The sequence below is a fragment of the Bombina bombina genome, chromosome 5 (assembly GCF_027579735.1).
Source record: "Bombina bombina isolate aBomBom1 chromosome 5, aBomBom1.pri, whole genome shotgun sequence".
Lineage (NCBI taxonomy): Eukaryota > Metazoa > Chordata > Amphibia > Anura > Bombinatoridae > Bombina > Bombina bombina.
In genome coordinates this window covers 241,264,308-241,277,997 of record NC_069503.1, presented here as the reverse complement: position 1 = coordinate 241,277,997, position 13,690 = coordinate 241,264,308, and the positions used below count along the sequence as shown (strand labels likewise).

The 13,690-nt window shown below is 40.4% G+C and overlaps 1 protein-coding gene across 1 annotated transcript in view; it reads right to left on the bottom strand.

The window, feature by feature from the left end:
- The window catches only part of LOC128661435 (patched domain-containing protein 3-like), a 333,526-nt gene that overhangs the window by 38,637 nt on the left and 281,199 nt on the right, over positions 1–13,690 (bottom strand). The gene's annotated exons all lie outside the window — the stretch shown is intronic.

Here is a 13,690-nt window from a genome sequence, read left to right as displayed (position 1 = left end):
ATCTTGTTTGTTGGTGTTTGAGATATATGACATTGGTCTGTTTTAAAATAGAAGTTAAAAAATTGAGTTTTTGAAAGAACTACTTTCCTTATGAAGTATCTTGTGTCTCAATCTAGTAGAGCGCTTCTCTTTCTGTATGCATTTGTATTATGACCCCGGGGAAGTCTCCCTAAGGGTAATAGGGGAAACCAGATGTGAACTTCACAATGTGCTTAGAGGAATATGACTACACCTTGCTGACGAGGCCCAATGAAGGCTGGGGTTGTCAAGTTACTTGTTCAGAGGAGGATTGCCTGGTATTTCGAAGCTGGACTGACCTTACTTGGTTTGATCAGACTGATATACTTCAGGAAAGTTCTCCTCTGGGGTAAGCACAATTTGGCTAAAAGAGACTGCTCCTAGGTGGTAACTCGCCAAAGAACAAGCTACTCAGCTGTAGAGTGCTTCTCTTTCTGTATGAATGAATCAAGTTACAGTAATAGAAATTGTGCAAAGTTATTATTTTAATTGTATTCCTTAAAAAAAAATAAAAAACAGTCCACATTTTGGACTATTTATAAGAGGGTATTTTTTTTTTTTTTTTTGGTTAATGCTTTTATCCAGCACAGTAAAAAATAATATATTCTGTACAGTGAGAACGTAAACTTTTGTACTTTTGTCGAGATTGTCACTCTTGTTTCAATGGAGCAAAACTTGTTACTTTATACTTTCAGAATTTACAGTGTGAATTTTTAAAATCCCTGTATTGAAGATGGCATTTGCAGTCACTTTGGTCCTGATTGTAAATCAAGATCTCCCAAAACTGGAAAACGATTTCTTCTCAATCAATATATATTTAAAATTTAATATAATAAGCAACTTTACAGTATTATCAATACACATTATTCCTCACCAAGACATGGTAACTTTATCCATCTTGCCTTTATTAATATTATTATTGTGTATTATTATTATTATTATTAAACAAATATTGCTATGGTTTTTAAACACAAGTTGTTAACTTTAAACACGTCAGTTATTATTATTAACATGACACACTGTGCAAAGGGATATATCCAATCACTTCTAATGCAACATCTAGAGCAGCCAAATATTTACTATGTTGGAAATCCAAGCAAAAATTACATTTTCCAACTCTGATTGCGAGGTTATCTGTAGAAAACTTTTTCACGCATGAGGCCTTTAACTGGCAGAAGCAATTTGGGATTGCAATCACTTGAAAAACACAATAACAATAACAGCCAAAGTTCATAACTGGATATCATTTAAAAAATCTCAGAATCCTACATATTAATTCCATAATACATAACATATATGGGTTGATTAAAATCTATCAGCTAATTATTCCAGAAATATTTTTTTGCTTTCTGTCTGAGTTGTTTATTGAGTTTGTTTATTTATTTGTTTGTAAAAAGCCAGCAGCCACAAACTCAGTTTAAACATAAAGCTCCTGAACAGGGTGTGTAAAGTAGAAATTCTCAAAATAGAAACTGGGAGGTCATCCTAAACTGAGATATACAATAGCCCATTCACATCAATGAAGGTTACAGTAAAGGTCTATTCAAGTAACCCATTTGTTCGCTGTGCAAGGGAAATACTCATGTGTGAAATTAATGTATTGCAATCCAAATCCACCCTTATCACTGTTTAACCATATGAATGCCATTTGAATCTTGGCAAAATGGGTATACTTCAATAGGCATTATAAGTTCAAACATGGTCATAAAAGTGCTGTCATGGGTATAAGCTGCTGTTCCTTTAAACCTTTGGCTACTCCCCACTCTTCCTTAATAAAAGCTTGCAGCACCTGTAGGGAGGTGCTTGGATATTTGTCAAGCTGTTGTTGTCTGTCACTTATAGCATCAACCTACTAATGTTCCTGTTTGCCTGTGTCACCTTCAACTCCTATATAACAGGTGCTTGTATCTAATTGCATTTACTTTTCAGATCATTTTGCAAACTTCTCCTACCTGAATCCTCTATATCTATTCCTGTTAAACCGGCTCTTACAACCTCTGCTGGATTACTCAACTGGTTGCTATATTCAACTCCATAGCAGTAATTATACTAAGGTATTGTCATTTTTGTTAACCTTCTGCTTGCCTTCCTGCAATGAATCTACCTGTGTACTCTAATCTGTGTAAATATCAGTTTGCATTTAACCTCTGCTTACTATCCTGCAAGGAGTCTATGAGTATACTTTAAGCTGTGTAAATAACAGTTTACATTTAAACTCCTGCTTACCTTTTCCTGCATACTTCCATCCTCCTTCCTTTTTTTAAACATTCTTATAGTGGTACTCTGAACTTCACTTTCAATTTTGTTTTTGAGAGTAGATTTGGATCAGTAAATCTATCTCTCACCCTCAGTTATTTTTCCTATTTTATTGAGACCTGTTCTCAAACTAATATTTATGTGAAGTTATTTGGAAGGATTCCGTTTATATTCCTTTTATATTTACATTACAGTTAATCATATTCTGCCTATATACATAGGAAAAGATGAGAACTTCCGTTAATTGTGATAGATTGTGATAGAATATCCAAGCCCATCATTAAAAAAAAAACCCAAAAAAACCTTTTTTTTCCCTTCCTTAAATCTATCATGGAGGCAACAGAGATGGGGGATCACATAAGAAATATTTTACAAAGAGTAGAGATTTTCATACAACGTTTTCAGGATCTCCATGTAGAGAATCAGAATCTTAAGGCTAACCTTGCCACATTATCAGCTTCACAAGCTTCTACAAATGACACCCCTGAGCCAGCCTTTAGCCCCCCAGAGAAATTCTATGGGCAAATATCTTAATACATGGAGTTCAAAAATGCCTGCAAACTTCTGTTTACACTAAGACCAAAAACCTACAGTACAGACTGAATAAAAGTTATACTGCTATATCTTATCTCAGGGTTGATCCTAAAATATGGGCCTACATAGAAACAAACAATCCCATTCTCAATTCACTTCCTCCATTCTTTTTGGCTATGTCATCACTATACACAGATGCCAATACCCAAATAAAAGCAGCCGACCCGTAGAAGATTTTATCGTTGAGTTCAAACGTTGGGCCCGAGACTCTGAGTGGAACAATGTAAGCTTATACAACCAATTCCGTCTTGGTCTCTCAGAATCTCTGAAAGATGGATTGTCCAGAACTGAATTACCTGTGACTCTGGAGGAACTAATGACCTTATCTTCATCCATTAATAGAAGACTCAGAGAGAAAAGAGCTGAACGTCTCCACTCTGAGCTGACCCCTAGCATATACCCCTTCCTACGACTCTTCATCATGAAAAAATGAAACCCCCGAACCGATGGAGATAGGAGTAATACGGGATCCTTTATCCACTGAAGAGAAAGACCAGAGAAAGCAGCTCAAGCTCTGCTTATACTGTGCATCCAAGGACCATGATGTGAGAAACTGTTCTCTGCTGAAGAAAGCCCATCCTGCTAAGGGAAGTAATGATTATTCTCATTATATATCTATTCAATTCACACTTTATCTTATTGTAACTTTCCTGTGTCTTTATAGTGGGATCAAGATCTTCTTAAAATTAAAGCTATTCTGGACTCGGGAGCTTGTGGGAACTTCATCGATTCTCTACTTGTTTCCAGAAATAACATACCTATTATCAGGAAGTGTCCTCCAATTTCAGTCAGAGTCATCGATGGATCCAGTATAGCACATGGACCTATAACTCCTCACACTATTCCACTCCAAATGAACACTTCTTCTGGACATATGGAACACATTTCTTTGATGTCATACCTTTTCCCCTATATCCAATCATCCTTGGCGTGAAGTGGTTGCAGCTACATTCACCTATTATCAACTGGCACAATTTCGATATTAATTTTTCCTCGGATTATTGTACCCAAACATGTTTCCAGTATTCCTTAATAATGCAGGATTCTACACCCACTATCCCTGCTCTGTACCTAGACTTCCAAGACATCTTCAGTAAAAAGTTTTTGGAAACATTACCACCCCATAGACCATATGACTGCCCCATAGACCTTGTACCTGGGGCCACCATTCCTTATGGTCACATATGCCCTTTATCTGAACCCGAACTTCATGAGTTAAAAACTGTTCTCTGCTGAAGAAAGCCCATCCTGGTAAGGGAAGTAATGATTCTCATTGTATATCTATTCAATTCAACACTTCATCTTATTGTAACCTTCTTGTGTCTTTATAGTGGTATCAAGATCTTCTTAAAATTAAAGCTATTCTGGACTCTGGAGCTTATGGGAACTTTATCGGTTCTCTACTTGTTTCCAGAAATAACATACCTATTATCAGGAAGTGTCCTCCAATTTCAGTCAGAGTCATCGATGGATCCAGTATAGCACATGGACCTATAACTCATAACACTATTTCACTCCAAATGAACACTTCTTCTGGACATATGGAGCACAATTCTTTGATGTCATACCTTTTCCCCTATATCCAATCATCCTTGGCATGAAGTGGTTACAGCTACATTCACCTACTATCAACTGGCACAATTTCGATATTCATTTTACCTCGGATTATTGTACCCAAACATGTTTCTAGCATTCCTTAATAATGCAGGATTCTACACCCACTATCCCCGCTCCGTACCTAGACTTCAAAGACATCTTCAGTAAAAAGGATTTGGAAACATTACCACCCCATAGACCATATGACTGCCCCATAGACCTTGTACCTGGGGCCACCATTCCTTATGGTCACATATGCCCTTTATCTGAACCCAAACTTCAGGAGTTAAAAAAATATTTAGAAGAGAACCTTAGAAAAGGCTTCAACAGGCCGCCCACTTTTCCTGCAGTAGCAGGGATGTTCTTTGTGCGCAACAAGGATAAATCCCTCAATCCCATAATTGATTACCGCCTCATGAATAAAATTGCTATCAAAAATCGCTATTGTCTAACGCTCATTCCAGAGTTGGTAGAAAGACTACAAAAGGCCAAGCATTTCACTAAGTTAGACCTCAGAGGGGCATACAATTTAGTGCACATAAAGGAAGGTGACAAGTGGAAGACCTCATTTCGTACTAGGTATGGCCTCTATGAATACCTCGTCATGCCATTCAACCTCTGCAATTCCTTGGCCACCTTCCAATTTTTAATAAATTATATCTTTGGTGATCTCCTTGATGTCTGTGTTGTCATATACCTAGACGACATCTTAATCTACTCCACCACCGTAAAAGAACACCTAAAACATGTACGATGGATCCTTTCCAGGCTCTGCACTCATTGTCTATATGCTAAGCTTTAAAAGTGCATATTCAACAGAGATGAGATCAGCTTTTCTTGGTTATAAAATTACCCCAAAGGGCATTCATATGAATGAATATAAAATTCAAGCTATACTGTCTTGGACAATTCCTGAATCTACCCTACAGAAATTTCTTGGCTTTGCAAATTTTTATAGAAAATTCATAAAGAACTACTCCGCAATTGTTAAGTTTCCCACCAGCCTCACTGGATCCAGTACCTATACATGGGCAGAGGAATCACACCTTGCTTTTGATTATCTGAAAGGAAGATTCACCTCTAAACCCATACTCTAAATGCCAAATTAAACGTTGCAATACATCTTGGAAGTTGATGCATCTGAGCATGCTCTTGGTGCAGTCCTCTTGCGAAAACATCCTGATACCAACTCTGTTCACCCAGTAGCATAACATTCTAGCACACTTTAACCAGCAGAAGTGAACTATCTAATTGGGGAGAAGGAGTTACTTGCAATAAAAGTAGTTTTTGAGACCTGGAGACACCTATTAGAAGGAACCATTCTACACATTCTAATATACTCAGACCACAGAAACTTGGAGTACCTCAAAGTCAGAAAGACCTTATCCTCAAGACAATTCAAATGGAGTGTTTTTTTTGAGAGTTTTAATTATTACATCACCTACAGACCGGTTCCTCAAATGAGAAAGCTGACTCCCTCTCTAGAATGTTTCCAGCGAATATAGTCGACAATCATTTATAATACCTAAAAACTGAATTATTGGTATATTAGACTCTTTCCTAAACAAGGTAAAAGAAAACCTGGTCACTGACACTAGTGTTTCCTTATCATCTACTTAAAATAGAGAAAAATTAACTATTCTATAAGGACTCAAAACTTTACATACCTCATCTCTCCGCCTCGATGTGTTGAGACAAGTTCAAGATGCACCGCTCTCAGGAAATCCCGGCATACATAAGACCTTAGAGCTCCTTCAAAGAGATTTTTGGTGGACTGAGATTCGGAATACCGTTCATGATTATGTAACAACATTTACAATTTGTGTCAAATATAAACCTAAAAGGAGGCTTCTCTATGGACTCTTAACCTGTCTACCCATACCCAGTAAACCATGGGAATCCATCTCCATCAACCTTATAGTAGAACTTCCTCCATCCCAGAATTAAACCATAATTTTAGTGGTAATTGATCAACTTATGAAAATGGCTCATCCTACTGCCTCTACAACTGCGCAACTTTTCATCAAGAATATAGTTAGATTACATGGATTGCCTGCAAGTATTACTTTTAACCAAGGGGTTTAATTCACTTCCAGGTTTTGGAGGGAACTCTGTAAAGCACTTTCCACTGAAAACAAGTTCAGTAGCACTTATCTTCCTCAAACCAATGTCCTCACGGAGAAGACCAACCAATGGTTGGAACAATATATTCAATGCTTCACCTCACACCTACAGGATGATTGGTTCAACTTACTACCTCTGGCCAAATTCACCTTTAACAATACTCTCAGTTTTTCTACCAAACTAACTCCATTCTATGCAAACTTTGGACATCATCCTACATGCCATACTTTCTCTTCACCTCCATCTACTAATATTGAGGTAACTGATACCCATGCTAATATTCGAGATGCTATAAAAAATTATCCATTTTAACCTCCAGGCTGCTTAACGATGATATATGTATTATTATGACCAATATAGGATAACCATTCCTACTTTTCAAGTAGGGGATAAGTTATAGTTGTCCACCAAGAATCTCATGCTCAAGACTAAAAAGCTAAGCAAGCTTTTTTTTGGTCTGTACACCATCGTTAGGATAATCAACAACAATGCGGTCAGGTTTAACCTACCTTCTCTTTTGCATATTCACCCATCTTTCCATGTTTCCCTCCTCAAACGGTACAAGGAAAAACATAATTTATGCTTACCTGATAAATTTATTTCTCTTGTAGTGTATTCAGTCCACAGGTCATCCATTACTTATGGGATATATTCCCTTCCCAACAGGAAGTTGCAAGAGGATCACCCAAAGCAGAGCTGCTATATAGCTCCTCCCCTCACATGTCATATCCAGTCATTCGACCGAAACAAGACAAGAAAGGAGAAACCATAGGGTGCAGTGGTGACTGAAGTTTTAATTAAAATTTAGATCTGCTTTAAAAAAGACCGGGCGGGCCGTGGACTGAATACACTACAAGAGAAATAAATTTATCAGGTAAGCATAAATTATGTTTTCTCTTGTTAAGTGTATTCAGTCCACGGGTCATCCATTACTTATGGGATACCAATACCAAAGCTAAAGTACACGGATGATGGGAGGGACAAGGCAGGAACTTAAACGGAAGGAACCACTGCCTGAAGAACCTTTCTCCCAAAAACAGCCTCCGAAGAAGCAAAAGTGTCAAATTTGTAAAATTTTGAAAAGGTGTGAAGCGAAGACCAAGTCGCAGCCTTGCAAATCTGTTCAACAGAGGCCTCATTTTTAAAGGCCCAGGTGGAAGCCACAGCTCTAGTGGAATGAGCTGTAATTCTTTCAGGGGGCTGCTGTCCAGCAGTCTCATAGGCTAAACGTATTATGCTACGAAGCCAAAAGGAGAGAGAGGTTGCCGAAGCTTTTTGACCTCTCCTCTGTCCAGAGTAAACGACAAACAGGGAAGAAGTTTGACGAAAATCTTTAGTTGCCTGTAAATAGAACTTCAGGGCACGGACTACGTCCAGATTATGCAAAAGTCGTTCCTTCTTTGAAGAAGGATTAGGACATAATGATGGAACAACAATCTCCTGATTGATATTCCTGTTAGAAACTACCTTAGGTAAAAACCCAGGTTTAGTACGCAGAACTACCTTGTCCGAATAGAAAATCAGATAAGGTGAATCACAATGTAAGGCAGATAACTCAGAGACTCTTCGAGCCGAGGAAATAGCCATCAAAAACAGAACTTTCCAAGATAAAAGCTTAATATCAATGGAATGAAGGGGTTCAAACGGAACACCTTGAAGAACTTTAAGAACCAAGTTTAAGCTCCACGGCGGAGCAACAGTCTTAAACACAGGCTTAATCCTAGCCAAACCCTGACAAAAAGCCTGGACGTCTGGAACTTCTGCCAGACGTTTGTGTAAAAGAATAGACAGAGCAGAAATCTATCCCTTTAACGAACTAGCAGATAAGCCCTTTTCTAAACCCTCCTGTAGAAAGGACAATATCCTAGGAATCCTAACCTTACTCCATGAGTAACTCTTGGATTCGCACCAATATAAATATTTACGCCATATCTTATGGTAAATTTTTCTGGTAACAGGCTTCCGTGCCTGTATTAAGGTATCAATAACTGACTCTGAGAAGCCACGCTTTGATAGGATCAAGCGTTCAATCTCCATGCAGTCAGCCTCAGAGAAATTAGATTTGGATGGTTGAAAGGACCTTGTATTAGAAGGTCCTGCCTCAGAGGCAGAGACCATGGTGGACAGGACGACATGTCCACTAGGTCTGCATACCAGGTCCTGCGTGGCCACGCAGGCACTATCAGAATCACCTGTTTGATCTTGGCAATCAGTCGAGGCAGCAGCGGAAACGGTGGAAACACATAAGCCATGTTGAAAACCCAAGGGGCTGCTAGAGCATCTATCAGCACCGCTCCCGGGTCCCTGGACCTGGATCCGTAACGAGGAAGCTTGGCGTTCTGGCGAGACGCCATGAGATCCAGTTCTGGTTTGCCCCAACGATGAACCAGCTGAACGAACACCTCCGGATGAAGTTCCCACTCCCCCAGATGAAAAGTCTGGCGACTTAGAAAGTCCGCCTCCCAGTTCTCCACGCCTGGGATGTAAATCGCTGACAGGTGGCAAGAGTGAGACTCTGCCCAGCGAATTATCCTTGAGACTTCTAACATCGCTAGGGAACTCCTGGTTCCCCCTTGATGGTTGATGTAAGCCACAGTCGTGATGTTGTCCGACTGAAATCTGATAAACCTCAGTGTTGCTAACTGAGGCCAAGCTAGAAGAGCATTGAATATTGCTCTTAACTCCAGAATATTTATTGGGAGGAGTTTCTCCTCCTGAGTCCATGATCCCTGAGCCTTCAGGGAGTTCCAGACTGCGCCCCAACCTAGAAGGCTGGCATCTGTTGTTACAATAGTCCAATCTGGCCTGCGAAAGGTCATACCCTTGGACAGATGGACCCGAGAAAGCCACCAGAGAAGAGAATCTCTGGTCCCTTGATCCAGATTTAGTAGAGAGGACAAATCTGAGTAATCCCCATTCCACTGACTTAGCATGCATAATTGCAGCGGTCTGAGATGCAGGCGCGCAAATGGCACTATGTCCATTGCCGCTACCATTAAGCCGATTACTTCCATGCACTGAGCCACTGACGGGCGTGGAATGGAATGAAGGACATGGCAAGCATTTAGAAGTTTTGATAACCTGGACTCCGTCAGGTAAATTTTCATCTCTACAGAATCTATAAGAGTCCCTAGGAAGGAGACTCTTGTGAGTGGTAATAGAGAACTCTTTTCCACGTTCACCTTCCACCCATGTTACCTCAGAAATGCCAGAACTATCTCTATATGAGACTTGGCAATTTGAAAACTTGACGCTTGTATCAGAATGTCGTCTAGATACGGAGCCACCGCTATGCCTCGTGGTCTTAGAACCGCCAGAAGTGAGCCCAGAACCTTTGTAAAAATTCTCGGGGCCGTACCTAACCCAAAGGGAAGAGCTACAAACTGGTAATGCCTGTCTAGAAAGGCAAATCTTAGGTACCGATAATGATCTTTGTGAATCGGTATGTGAAGGTAGGCATCCTTTAAGTCCACTGTGGTCATGTACTGACCCTCTTGGATCATGGGTAGGATGGTTCGAATAGTTTCCATTTTGAATGATGGAACTCTTAGGAATTTGTTTAAGATCTTTAAGTCCAAGATTGGTCTGAAGGTTCCCTCTTTCTTGGGAACTACAAACAGATTTGAGTAAAATCCTTGCCCTTGTTCCGTCCGCGGAACTGGGTGGATCACCCCCATTACTAGGAGGTCTTGTACACAGCGTAGAAATGCCTCTTTCTTTAATTGGTTTGCTGATAACCTTGAAAGATGAAATCTCCCTTGTGGAGGAGAAGCTTTTAAGTCCAGAAGATATCCCTGAGATATGATCTCCAACGCCCAGGGATCCTGGACATCTCTTGCCCACGCCTGGGCGAAGAGAGAAAGTCTGCCCCCCACTAGATCCGTTTCCGGATAGGGGGCCATCCCTTCATGCTGTCTTAGGGGCAGTAGTAGGTTTTCTGGCCTGCTTGCCCTTGTTCCAGGACTGGTTAGTTTTCCAGGCCTGTCTGTAACGAGCAACAGTTCCTTCCTGTTTTGGAGTGGAGGAAGTTGATGTTGCTCCTGCCTTGAAGTTTCGAAAGGCACGAAAATTAGACTGTTTGGCCTTTGATTTGGCCCTGTCCTGAGGAAGAGTATGACCCTTACCTCCAGTAATGTCAGCGATAATTTCTTTCAAGCCGGGCCCGAATAAGGTTTGCCCCTTGAAAGGAATATTAAGCAATTTAGATTTAGAAGTCACGTCAGCTGACCAGGATTTAAGCCATAGCGCTCTGCGCACCTGGATGGCAAATCCGGAGTTCTTAGCCGTTAGTTTAGTTAAATGTACAATGGCATCAGAAACAAATGCATTAGCTAGCTTAAGTGCTTTAAGCTTGTCCATAATTTCATCCAATGGAGCTGTGTGAATGGCCTCTTCTAGAGACTCAAACCAGAATGCCGCAGCAGCAGTGACAGGCGCAATGCATGCAAGGGGCTGTAAGATAAAACCTTGTTGAACAAACATTTTCTTAAGGTAACCTTCTAATTTTTTATCCATTGGATCCGAAAAAGCACAACTATCTTCCACCGGGATAGTGGTACGCTTAGCTAAAGTAGAAACTGCTCCCTCCACCTTAGGGACCATCTGCCATAAGTCCCGTGTAGTGGCGTCTATTGGAAACATTTTCCTAAATATAGGAGGTGGGGAAAAGGGCACACCGGGTCTATCCCACTCCTTGCTAATAATTTCTGTAAGCCTTTTAGGTATAGGAAAAACGTCAGTACACACCGGTACCGCATAGTATCTATCCAGCCTACATAATTTCTCTGGAATTGCAACTGTGTTACAGTCATTCAGAGCCGCTAAAACCTCCCCTAGCAATACACGGAGGTTCTCAAGCTTAAATTTAAAATTAGAGATCTCTGAATCCAGTTTCCCTGGATCAGATCCGTCACCCACAGAATGAAGCTCTCCGTCCTCATGTTCTGCAAACTGTGACGCAGTATCGGACATGGCTCTCACAGCACCAGCGCGCTCTGTCCTTATCCCAGAGCAATCGCGCTTGCCTCTTAATTCTGGCAATTTAGATAAAACTTCTGTCAGGGTATTATTCATAATAGTAGCCATGTCTTGTAAAGTGATTTGTATGGGCGTCTCTGTACTTGGCGCCACAATATCACGCGCCTCCTGAGCGGGAGGCGAAGGTACTGACACGTGAGGAGAGTTAGTCAGCATAACTTCCCCCTCGTTGTCTGGTGATAATTCCTTTACAGATAAAGACTGACCTTTATTATTTAAAGTGAAATCAATACATTTAGTACACATATTTCTATGGGGCTCCACACTGGCCTTCAAACATAGTGAACAAACAGATTCATCTGTGTCAGACATGTTTAAACAGACTAGCAATAAAACTAGCAGACTTGGAAAACACTTTAAAATAAATTTACAAGCAATATAGAAAACGCTACTGCGCCTTTAAGAAGCACAAAAAAACTGTCACAGTTGAAATAACAATGAACCAAATCAGTTATAGCAACCAAATTTTCACAGTAAATGTATTAAGTTAGCAGAGCATTGCACCCACTTGCAAATGGATGATTAACCCCTTAATACCCAAAACGGATAAGCAATAGAGAAAAAAATGTTTTTTAACACAGTCAAACACACTGTCACAGGTCTGCTGTGACTGATTACCTCCCTCAAAATGACTTTTGAAGTCCCTTGAGCTCTCTAGAGACATCCTGGGTCATGCAGGAAGAAGCAGGAAGACTGAGACTGAATTTTTACTGCGCAAAAAAGCTCTAAAATAGGCCCCTCCCACTCATTATTACAACAGTGGGAGCCTCAGTTAACTGTTTCTATGCAAAAATATAAGTCAGCCATGTGGAAATTCATGCCCCAATAAGTTTTATCACCAATGTACCTCACAAAAATGATTAAACATGCCAGCAAACGTTTTAAACATCCTTTTTTAAAGAGTATGTATCTCTATTGATAAGCCTGATACCAGTCCTTCTACTGCATTTAAGGCTTATTACATTACTTCAGTATTAGTAGCATTTTCTTAGTCAAATTCCATTCCTTAGAAAATTACTTTACTGCATATACATTAATCAAGCCTGATACCAGTCGCTTTCACTGCATTTAAGGCTTTACTTACATTACATCGGTATCAGCAGTATTTTCTTAGTCAATTCCATTCCTTAGAAAAATATTTTACTGCACATACCTTATTTGCAGGAGACCCCGCACGCTATTCCCTTTCTGAAGTTACCCCACTCCTCAGAATGTGCGAGAACAGCCAGTGGATCTTAGTTACTTCTGCTAAGATCATAGAAAACGCAGGCAGATTCTTCTTCCAAATACTGCCTGAGAAAAAAACAGCACACTCCGGTGCCATTTAAAAATAACAAACTTTTGATTGAAGAAATAATTAAGTATAAAACAACACACTCCTCTCACGACCTCCATCTATGTTGAGGGTTGCAAGAGAATGACTGGATATGACATGTGAGGGGAGGAGCTATATAGCAGCTCTGCTTTGGGTGATCCTCTTGCAACTTCCTGTTGGGAAGGGAATATATCCCATAAGTAATGGATGACCCGTGGACTGAATACACTTAACAAGAGAAATCCTTTCCTGAATAGGACTTCACCTCCTCCTCCTCTCTCTATTGATGGTAAACTTGAGTATGAAGTTGGACAAGTTCTGGCCTCTAGATTGTACAGATGTCACCTACAGTACCTTATTAGTTGGAAGGGTTATGACTCTTCGGAGGATTCTTGGGTACCAGCTGAACTTGTTTTGGCCCCATGACTTGTCTGAGCCTTCCACCAATCTTACCCTGACAAACCTTGTCCTCGTCCAGGAGGGCTCCCTTGATGGGGGGGGGGGGGGGTACTGTCATGGGTATAATCTGCTGTTTCTTTAGGCCTTTGGCTACTCCCCACTCTTCCTTAATAAAAGCTTTCAGCACCTGTAGGAAGGTGCTTGGATATTTGACAAGCTTCAGCTTCCTTAGCTGAGAACTCAAGTGGCTGTTGTTGTCTATCATTTAAAGCATCATCCTACTAATGTTACTGTTTGCCTGTGTCAACTTCAACTCCTACAGAACAGGTGCTTGTTTCTAGTTGCATTTAT